The sequence below is a fragment of the Mus musculus genome, chromosome 5 (genome assembly GCF_000001635.26).
Source record: "Mus musculus strain C57BL/6J chromosome 5, GRCm38.p6 C57BL/6J".
Taxonomy (NCBI): domain Eukaryota; kingdom Metazoa; phylum Chordata; class Mammalia; order Rodentia; family Muridae; genus Mus; species Mus musculus.
The window spans coordinates 138,964,826-138,975,465 of NC_000071.6; positions in this window are offsets into that span (position 1 = coordinate 138,964,826).

The following is a 10,640-nucleotide window of genomic DNA, read 5'->3' on the forward strand; positions in this document are numbered from 1 at the left end:
AGATGGATTAGTGGATGGATTGGGAGAGGTGGATGGGTGGATGGATGGATGGATGGATGGATGGATGGATGGATGGATGGGTGGGTGGATGGATGGGTGGATGGATGGATGGGTGGATGGATGGATGGGTGGATGGATGGATGGATGGATGGATGGATGGATGGGTGGGTGGGTGGATGGATGGATGGATGGATGGATGGATGGATGGATGGACTGTGAGTAGGTGGGAAGGAAGGAGGATAGATGAATGAATAGACAGATGGATAGATGCATGGAAGGATGAATGAAGGACGGTCAAGTAAGTAGGTAGTGGATGGGTGAATGGAAGGACAAGTAGGTGGCTAGGTGAGTAGATCAGTAGATAGATAAACAGATGGGTGGGTGGCTGGGTAAGTGGGTGGGTGGCTGGGTGGCTGGACAGAAGTGGTGAGTAGATAAACTGGATGGACGGGTGGATGGATGTAAGGCTTGTGGGACCAGGGGCACTCCTCCACTCTGATGCCCTGATGACTGAGGTGCAGGTCACCCTCCCTAGCCTGACAACAGGAGTATCTCTGTGCTGGAGCTGGAGAGAATTCTCCCTCCACATGCTATTGGGAGCTGCTCAGTGATGTTTGCTGCCTGGGCTTCCTATGGGATGTCCAGAGAGAACGATTCTCCTCCATACCCATTTCCCAGGCCAGGAAAGCAAGCGCTGATGTGACTTTGGCAGAGAGTAGGAGGGGCAGTTGCTCAAAGACTGGCATGTGCCTGGGCCTGTTGGGTACTTCTGGGAGGGGCCCTGTCCAGCAGCTATGGTGATCAGGATGGTCAGAATGAAGGACTGAGTGTTGGCCAGCTTTGTCCTTTCCCTCTGCCCTCGCCCCTCATATTCCGGGTCCCCTCCTATACTGTAGAGAGGGGCAGAATTTGCTCTTGGCTGTTTGGGGATGGGGGGGGATCCTAATTGTCTTTCCTGCTTGGGAAGTTATGATCTGAGGCTGCAGCTTCCTAAGGTGTTGCCATGGAGACAGATTTTCTGTCATAAATAAAAGTGTTCTGGGGTCAGAAGCTCTCAAGCATAACTAGGCCAGATTTTGAGGGGGAAATGCCAGAATTCCAAGACACATCAGAGGATGCACCAGGCAGGCTCTTCCCTGAGGCTGTCCTTCAGGCTGTTGTGCAAACGGCAGCGCAGAATCCCTCTCCACTTCCAACAGCACCTGTCCTGTTCCTTCCCCTCCTCCACCTAAACCCAGATTATGTTGTCTGGTGAGATCTGAGTGCACCCCCAAAAGGAGTTTTGGGGTTCCTACTGCCCTCTGGAATCCCCCATGGTTGTGCTGTGTGGCCTCAGACAAGTCCCTGCCTGTCTCTGGCCCTCGACCCTGCCTGGACGGGAGCCCTCCTTGCAGGATTCTTGGTGCATTCCTCTGGCGCCTCTCCAGTGGCAAAGATAGCTCAGGAATGAGCTTGGAGCAGGGCAAGGGACCCTCCAGCTGGCATGCTGGTCTCTTCTGAGGCTTGATATCCCCCACCCCATCCCACCCCCAACCTCTACTGTGCTGTTTTCCCACCGGCCCTTGGAAGTTTGCTTTAGGGATTTCCTTCTGTTAGGGGTCACCGCCAGGCAGTGTTTAAAAAGGTAGAAGTGGGGGGGGCTGTATCCTGCAAGGAAGGTATGCAGGTCTGAGGGGCCCCTGGACGCCACCCAGGCTGCTGTGCGGTGGCTAGCTGCCCAGGGCTGTTTGCCAATCTCCCTGCCCCCACCCTCTTACCCCCTACCCTCTATTAGGTAAACAGACTCCTCACTAACTGTAGGCAGAGCTCAGTGCCATCCCTTCACAAAGAGGCTCTGGGGTCCTGGCACCCTCATTTCCCTAAGTGGCTCCAGGACCCCTCTTTTATTTTACTGCAAAACAATGGATGTGGGAATCAGGAAATATGGGGAAGGGAGAGAAGGGAGCTTGGAGCTCAGGTAGGGATCCCTTTGAATATCGACCCACTAAAGGCCTAGTTTGTCTACTTTGCACCAACCAGAGCCCTTTCCCAAGCCAAGAGGCTCCCAAAAGTGTGGGAAATAAGGAGAGCCCTTTACCTTTAAAGGTGACTTCCCTGGGGCCTGAGGTCAACCAAAGCGCTTGCCAAGAGTCTCATTCACCTATGAGTATCATATTGTGTGCCTGTGCCTGTGTGTGTGCTAATGGGTGTGCACAAGAATGCAGGTGCATGCTCATGTATGCAGGCGAGTGCCAGAGTTGACATCAGAAATCGTCCTCTGTCGTTCTCCACATTAATTTTTTTGAGTAAGGGTCTCAACCTGGACCCCATTAACTTAGCCAGACCAGACCCTATCAGAGCTTCCTGACTGCATCCTTCCAGCTCTGGGGTTACAGGTGCATGCTCCATACCTAACTTATTATGTAGGTGCTAGGGACCTAATCTCAGGTCCTAATACAGCAAACACTTCACAGACTGAGCCACCTTCTCAGTCCCGATGGCACTTCACTGCTCAAACCCCTAGGGAAGAAGCAAGACCAAACCAAGGCAGGTAAGTTGCCTCCCTCACATCACCCCAAGGCCATGCACAGAGCTTCTGGGCATGCATTGCTGTGGCTGGAAGCAGGGCCTGTTCCCAACCTCTGAGACTGAGATGGTAGGCTGGGGCATGTTGGAACCCACATTGCTACAAGAAGGGATTGGGACCAGGTACATAGTCCTGCCAGTCCGGGGATGTTGCCATGGGGGTCGGGGTTGCATGGCTCTTGGCTCAGGGACATAGCTTTGAAGAATATTTAATAACCTAGAAGGTCATGAGTGCAGAAAAAAATGTAGATGGCACACAGATGTGCCCAGGAGCACTCAGCTGTAGGACAATGGGACATAAGATCACAAGCAGGCATCCGCCAGCATTTCTGAGATTCCTAATCTGGTGTATAACATGTCTCTTTGTGTGTGTAAAACCTCAATCAAAGGATTCACATTTTCTCCACCATGGACAATATACTAGACCCTGAAACAGGTCTCAATATGTTCAAAAGAATCAATACCTTGCAATTATATTCTCAGCCACATTGGAATGGCATTAGAAAGCACTACTGTATGGTAGATGGTGGGTGGGTGCATGGATGAGTCTAAATGGGTGATTAGTGGGTGGATGGTTGGGTGAGTGGAAGGTGTGTGAGTGAATGGTTAGGTGGTGGATAGATGGAAGCATTAATGGGTGGATAGGTGGATGAGTGAGTGGATGGGTGGATGGATAGTAGGTAGAAGGATGGGTGATGGATTGGTAGAATAAATGGGTAAATGATGGATAGGTGGGTAGATGGACAAAAGAGTGGATTCTAAATGGATGGGTGGTAGCAAGATGGGTGGGTGACTATAGATAGGTGGTAGGTAGAGTAAAATGGATGATAGGTAAGTGGATGGATAGATAGATGGTAGAGAGATAAATAGAAGGGGATAGTGGCTGGGTAGATGGTTGGGTGGATGGTAGGTGGCTGGGTGGATGGTAGATGGCTTGGTGGATGGTAGATGGCAGGGTGAATGGGTAGATGGCTGGGTGGATGGTAGATGGCTGGGTGAATGGGTAGATGGCTGGGTGGATGGGTAGATGGCTGGGTGGATGGGTAGATGGCTGGGTGGATGGGTAGATGGCTGGGTGGATGGTAGATGGCTGGGTGGATGGGTAGATGGCTGGGTGAATGGGTAGATGGCTGGGTGGATGGGTAGATGGCTGGGTGGATGGGTAGATGGCTGGGTGGATGGTAGATGGCTGGGTGAATGGTAGATGGCTGGGTAGATGGGTAGATGGCTGGGTGAATGGGTAGATGGCTGGGTGAATGGTAGATGGCTGGGTGAATGGGTAGATGGCTGGGTGGATGGGTAGATAGCTGGGTGAATGGGTAGATGGCTGGGTGAATGGGTAGATGGCTGGGTGAATGGGTAGATGGCTGGGTGAATGGGTGGATGACTGGGTGGATGGTAGATGGCTGGGTGAATGGGTAGATGGCTGGGTGAATGGGTAGATGGCTGGGTGAATGGGTAGATGGCTGGGTGGATGGTAGATGGCTGGGTGGATGGTAGATGGCTGGGTGGATGGGTAGATGGCTGGGTGGATAGGTAGATGGCTGGGTGGATGGTAGATGGCTGGGTGGATGGGTAGATGGCTGGGTGGATGGGTAGATGGCTGGGTGGATGGTAGATGGCTGGGTGGATGGGTAGATGGCTGGGTGGATGGTAGATGGCTGGGTGGATGGGTAGATGGCTGGGTGGATGGTAGATGGCTGGGTGGATGGTAGATGGCTGGGTGGATGGGTAGATGGCTGGGTGGATGGGTAGATGGCTGGGTGGATGGGTAGATGGATGTAAAAAAGATAATAGATGAGTAGATGGGTGGTGGGTGGATAGACAGATGGCGAGTGGGTGGGTCACTGGTGAGTGGGTCACTGGGAAGATGCTGAGTGGTAGATGAACTTCTTGAAACTCAGGCACCATAACTCCTATTAACTCTGCAGAGTCTAGTGCAGGTCTTCTCCATCCATTATCCCTGGGCATTCTGGGAAAGCACTACTGTCTGGATAGTTTCTGCTACCAGGGAATGGGGCAGTAGCCTCTCAGCAGCCCCAGGACTGGGCTCTGGAGGTCCAGAAAACCTGGGAGATAGCCAAAGGCCTGACTTAACAAAAGGTGAAGTCCCTCCGGGGTCGTGTAAGGTTTACAATGTGTCTAAGTCACGGTCCTTCCTTCCTCACATGGTTCTTTCTGCCTTTGTGCCATCAAATCTCAACAAGTCTGTAATGGCTGCTTTCACTGGAGAAAGGCCCAGGCCCTGGGGACCAAGCAAGACTTCAAACCCCTGGCTGGGTGTAGCCAGCCGTGTATGGGCTGCTTGTCTGTCTCCAGGCACCCACAGTGCCAGGGGACCCACAGGGCCAGGCTATAACAATAGACTTTCAGAACTAGGGGCTGCAGAGGGCACTTCAAACAGGCCAGAGTTCCAGCTGACCCTTGCCAGCCAAAAGTTGTCACAGGCCACTCCAAACTGGCACAACACAAGGGTCTTGCAGAAACAGCAGGGTGGCTGCCCCGTCTGGGATTGCCCCGGGGGAGGTTGGAGTGAAGTTTTTGTCTGTGTGTTCCTTATACACCTTGAATACAGGCTTCCAGCTCTTGCACAGCGACTTTGAGCACCTGTCCCAGCTCAGGGGCAAGACAGGGCACAGAGGAGACTTCTGTCACCCCAGTAGAGGCAGGGACCTTGGGCCACAAGCACTATGGAGCCGGATGCCTGGTGCATGGCAGGGCAGTCCTCTAGTCAGTCCTCCAAGGAACGCTGCAGGCTAGGGGCCAAATCACGAATACTCCACATATTTTGGCGACTCAAAGGCTTGGCTGGAAACAGTGGCTGTTTTATTCTGTAGAACTCTTATGATTTTCTTCGTCTGAGTGCCTGCCTGAAGGGAAGAGAGTGGACTCAGGCAACTGGGGGTGGGGGCAGGTGGCAGGTTTCTTGCATACTATGGCTACTTCCCGGGCCAAGCTGGGCCTGGCTCCCATCCAGGGCCAATCAGAGTTATGAAGCATGCTGAAGGACACGCCCAGGAATAAGAACCTAGCTTTGAGCACACTTGGCTCTTGGGGCCAGAGTTTATTCAGAGATGCTTGGGGAATCCCAGCCTTCCCCCCACCCCCACCCCCACCCCGCACCCTCCTTGCAAAAGCTCTAGTGCTAATACATAAACAGAGACCCAGGACACTAAGAGGTGCTGTGTGAAGAAATTTCCAGAACCCTCTCTGAAGGCTGACTAGCCCAAGTCTGTCCTAGGGAAATGTGCACAGGGACTAAAGCATGGACCTCCCCTACCTCCCTATGCTCTGTCACGGTGAGGACCCATGAGCCTGCTCAGCGCGTCTTCATAGGACCCAAACCAGCAGGAGCCAGCCCAGGTCACAGCAGGGTTACAAAGGGTTGCCCAAGGCCACAATGAGATAAGTAAAGGTGAATTCACACAAGCTCACAGGGATGTCACCTAAGGTCACAGTGGGGTTACTTAAGGTCACAATAGGGCATCCTGAAGTCAAAAAGGAAGTTTATTCAAGGTTGGCTCACCGTGATAGCACCTGAGATCACAATATCAGCTCAGGGATATCCAGAACTCTCCTGCCCAGTTCTCAGCGGCAGGCTGAAGATGATGGAGGGGAGCCAGTGGCTCCCAGGTAACTGCTTCCTTGACTCACTTTTAGATCTTCAAATCAGAGGTGGCTGGTCCCTTTCTCAGGCCAGATCTTCCCAGAACCTGAAAACCAAGCTTAGCCACAGCAGCATCCCTGGGAAAGCCCAAAGGCACAGGGGGGTCAGGGAGGGTGGATGCTCCTGTCATTTCATATGGACGTGCCCTGGTAAGGGTCTGATTGGAGTCAGGAACCTGTCTGCCTGGCCTGAGCCACAAGCCAACAGCCTCCACACTTGCTTTCTCACTGACTCTACCCTGCCACAGACAAGCCACATGGTCAGGTTGCCGAGGGCTGGGGCAAAGATGGAGCTGGAGAGGTTCCTGGTCAGACTGCCAGGAGCCATCAATGTCCTCAATGGAGCTGAGAGATGCAGGAGCAAGGGGTGTGGCCTGTAGAGCCACGGCCTGTGATCTGGGTGCTCTGTGGAAGGTGGGCCGATGGGCGGGCTAGAGTCCTTAAGTAAGGAGTAGCCATGTTAGCAGTGTGGCAGGAAAGCTAACTAAGGGCCGAGCATAAGGCACACACGCTCAAGGTGATGTCACTCGTAGTCTGGATAGCTCCTGGGCCCCAGGGTACTTTCCCCACTCAGCCCCGCCACAGGCAGGAGGCTCGAGAGATAACCACTGGGTTTCCCCAGCTTCTTGCCTCTGCTGCTTTGGCTGGGAAGGGAATCTTGAGGATACCACAAGGCTAAATTCACCCAAGCCCGCATGCCAAATAGTATATAAATACACCTTTACCCTTGGGTAGACAGTTCTGAGACTCCTCAGAAGCTGACTCAGTTTCCCCAGGCTGGCTGTTCCTCTCCTTGCTGGGATCTTCCCCCAGTAAGAGACACTTACCCACCCCTTAGTCTCTGCCTTGGGGGCTCCAAGGGCAATGCACCCTAATATCCCAGTAAGGAGCTTTCCACCTCCGATCAGGGACCGTCATGGCCTTTGCCAGCACTGTTAGAATAGTTCTATGCTGCAACTGGGATGTTCACAGGACCCTGAAACTCTGGTGATAAGTGAAAAGCAGGTAACAGCATTGGGAGTCATGTGCCCAGCAGAAACAACATCTCTAGATGGATAGGCAGGAAGTTGGGATACACAGTGATCTTTCTCTTTTGCCTTTTCTGACAACCAGGGAAGCAGACAGACCCCAAAGTGTGTACTCCTATGTTATAGAGACACGGCCACTCCCTAGAGGTTTACCTGGAGGAATAACTCAAGTTCAAAGTACCATGAGTATCCACGGAGAATGAAAGCTGGTAGCCAGGCGGGGGCAAGACTGCACAGAGATGTCTGTCTGTCTGTCTGAGAAGCACAAGGCTGTGGGGTACCAAGATGCTAGACGGAAGCTGGGGGTGGGGAACACTGAGGCAGCCCCAGCCCAAGACAGAAGTGGATACTGTAAGTAGCCCTTACTCTATCTGATAGCATCACCCAACACACACTCTGAGCGTGTCTGCATATTCTCCAGAAATCTACAGCCCAGATAGCCACAGTCAACTCAGAGCGGCCATGTTGTCAGGCATGGAAGCCTGGAATGGGTCCATGTGGGTCTTGAGCAGTCAGGGGAGGAGGATCTAACAAGGCACACCTAGGTGTGGCCATCTCCAGTATTTCCTCTCAGAGAACTTCATAAGCTCACAAAACCTTGGCAGCCATCTTAAAGCCACTATCACTTCTGCTGGTGGGGATACAAGTCCTAAACAGTTAAAGGGTGCTCCTGATGGGCACTTAAGTCCTCGAGCAACTCAGTGCCACTGGGTCCTTTCAGGCCCACAGCCTGGACACTGGTATTTGACAGCCTCCTGAAGCTATACGTCCCGGGCTACCTAGATTCTGATTGCCGTCAACGTTCATTTAAAAGAATGAAACTATTTTTAACTTGATAATCGGAGCCAAAAACAAAATATCACAACATGGCTGCCTGTTAGATCTACAGCTTGGATGCTGAAACCTACTATGGAGACCCAAAGGTACAGCTCTCTGGGAGGAGGGGGAGGGAGGCATTCCAAGGTGAGTAAGATCTGGGCTGCGTTACAGTAGAATATCCAACACAAGCATTGCACCTGGAACTGCACTTAGACCACTCCCAGGCCCGGAAGCAGCATCGTAGAGTATCTCACCTTGGGGTGGCTAGTGTCTTGCTAGAGTCAAATTAGCAGAGAGAACCTCGATTTAGAAAACGCCCCCCCCCCACCAGATTGGTCTGTGGTACATTGATTGATGACTGATGTGGGTAAGCCCATCCACAGGGTGGATGCTATCTCTGCCTCAGCATCAGTTCCTGCCCTCACTTCTCTGGATGGACTATAACCGTAAACTGAAAGAAACCCTTTGCTCCCTAGATTGCTTTTGGTCAATGGTGTTGTACCAAAGAAATAGAAACCTAATTTTAAGGCGTGCCAGCACCTGAGACTAGATAACAGCTGCAAGTTGGCTGCAGTCCAGAGACGACCCCTCACCCCTGCCACCGCAGGACTTGGGCATCATGTATCCAACGTGACCATGCTCAGATCCTGCCCTTAGCATTCCCTGAGCCCCTCAGTCACTGGCAACCTCACACTGCAGGGCTGAATAGACTATACTCCACCATCTAACCTGGCCTCAGTGGTCCCTAGAGGCTGTCTCAGTGAAACGGGAAAGCACCTGGCTAAGCACCAGGCTTCCTGGGTAAAGAAACAGGGCCCACTGCACACCTCAGTCTCCCAGCTTTGGATGAATACAAGTAGCACCCCTAGGTGTCCCCCACTGGGTCCTGTTGGCCTCCGGCTGGAACTCAAGCCATGCTTTCTCTCTGATGTGCAGTGTGAGCACCTGGGGTGTGTCTCCCGGGAGGAGTCAGGTACCGGTCTCTCTGCACCATGTAGCTTTATTAGTAAAGGACCCTTGAGCCTAGGTCCAGCCGGAGTCGCTTCACATGGGGCTTGCCCCAGCTTCCATTTCCTGAGGCCAGGGAGGCAAGTCAGCCTTAGCATAGTCCTCTCGGCTGCCCCCCAAACTATGTCCCCATGATGTCCATATAGGAAGTCTCCTAGGGGGATCAGGGTATGTTGAGGGTATAGCCACATCTTTAAGGCAGAGTGACTCTTAACCAAGGCCAAACTTTCCTCCCCATAATTCACAGGGGAACTTGACGATGAGGAGAAAGGGGGCAGGGCAGTGCTGGAGCCCATGCCAGGGAAGACCTAAAATCTTTTCAGTTCATGGCCCTCGAGTCTCAACTATGGGACTGTGCTAGAGAACCCAGGAAGTGGTCCAGCTGCATCAGCTGGTGCTGTAAGAGCTGGGTCTGGTGAGATGAAGGCAGATGCCATGCCAATCCAGTTCCATCCCATCCATAGAAGGGGACCAGGGTGAAGCCCCAAGATAGAGGACTCCGACAAGGAAAGAACAGATCTCACAAGCCCAGCTCTAGTCACAATGAAATACGGGGCCCCTGGGCAAGTGTAGGTGCCTGTCTACACAGAGCAGCTCTGTGCCAGATGACAGGGAGACAGATGTGACACCCCAAAGACACAGAAGACACCAGAGACTTTGGAGCCAACAGGTCTGCCTTACACAGTGGGGACAGAAAAAGGCCAGAGGACTCATGGGAGGAAACCCTGAAGATCATGACACAAAGCTCAAGGTCATAGAAAACCCCAAGGTCTCAGGAGAAATCGTCAAGGTCACAACCCAGGAAGAAATAGCAAGAGCACACAGCACAGGAGGAAAGGTCACGGGAGTAAGCATCAAGGTCACAAGTCTCAGAAAGAAATGTGTGACGTCATGGATCCCAAAGAAACCTCGAGGCCAAAAGAGGAACTTTCAAGGTCACAGGAAGAATCCTGAAGCCTGTTAGATGGAAGGCTCAAGGTCATGAACTTCAAGGTCACGGGTTCAAAGTCACAGAAAGGAAGACCAAGGTTACAGGCACCCAAGCTCAAGATTGCAGAACAGACCACTCAACGTCACAGTTCTGGAAGAAACCTCAAGGTCAAAAATCAGAACTCAAGGTCACTGGGGAAACGCGAAGTTAACTGAGGAAAATTTAGTCACTGGGTTCACAGAGAGACAGCTAAGGTCACAGGACGAAACCCCAAGGTCATAGAAAGAACCATCAAAGTCAACGCTCAAGGTCATGGGAACTCTCAAGGTAACAGGATCAAACTAGTTAAAGCAGGAAAATGGGGAGCTGAGGGACTCCCCGGAGAGTTCTGATGCTCTCGGCCCCCACACACAGGTGGGGCTTGGGGAGAGGCAAACCACCACAGAAAGGCCCCAATAGGGCCAACTTGTAACAATGTAACAAAGCCGGCCATTAACTCACCAAAGCAGCCCAGCTCACTGGGATGTGCCTATGGAAAGGGGTGGGGCAGATCCAGGGCCTTTGTCTTGTGGGATTGAATTGATGCCACTAAACAGGCCCATGGGCCAGTTCCCATGTGTCAG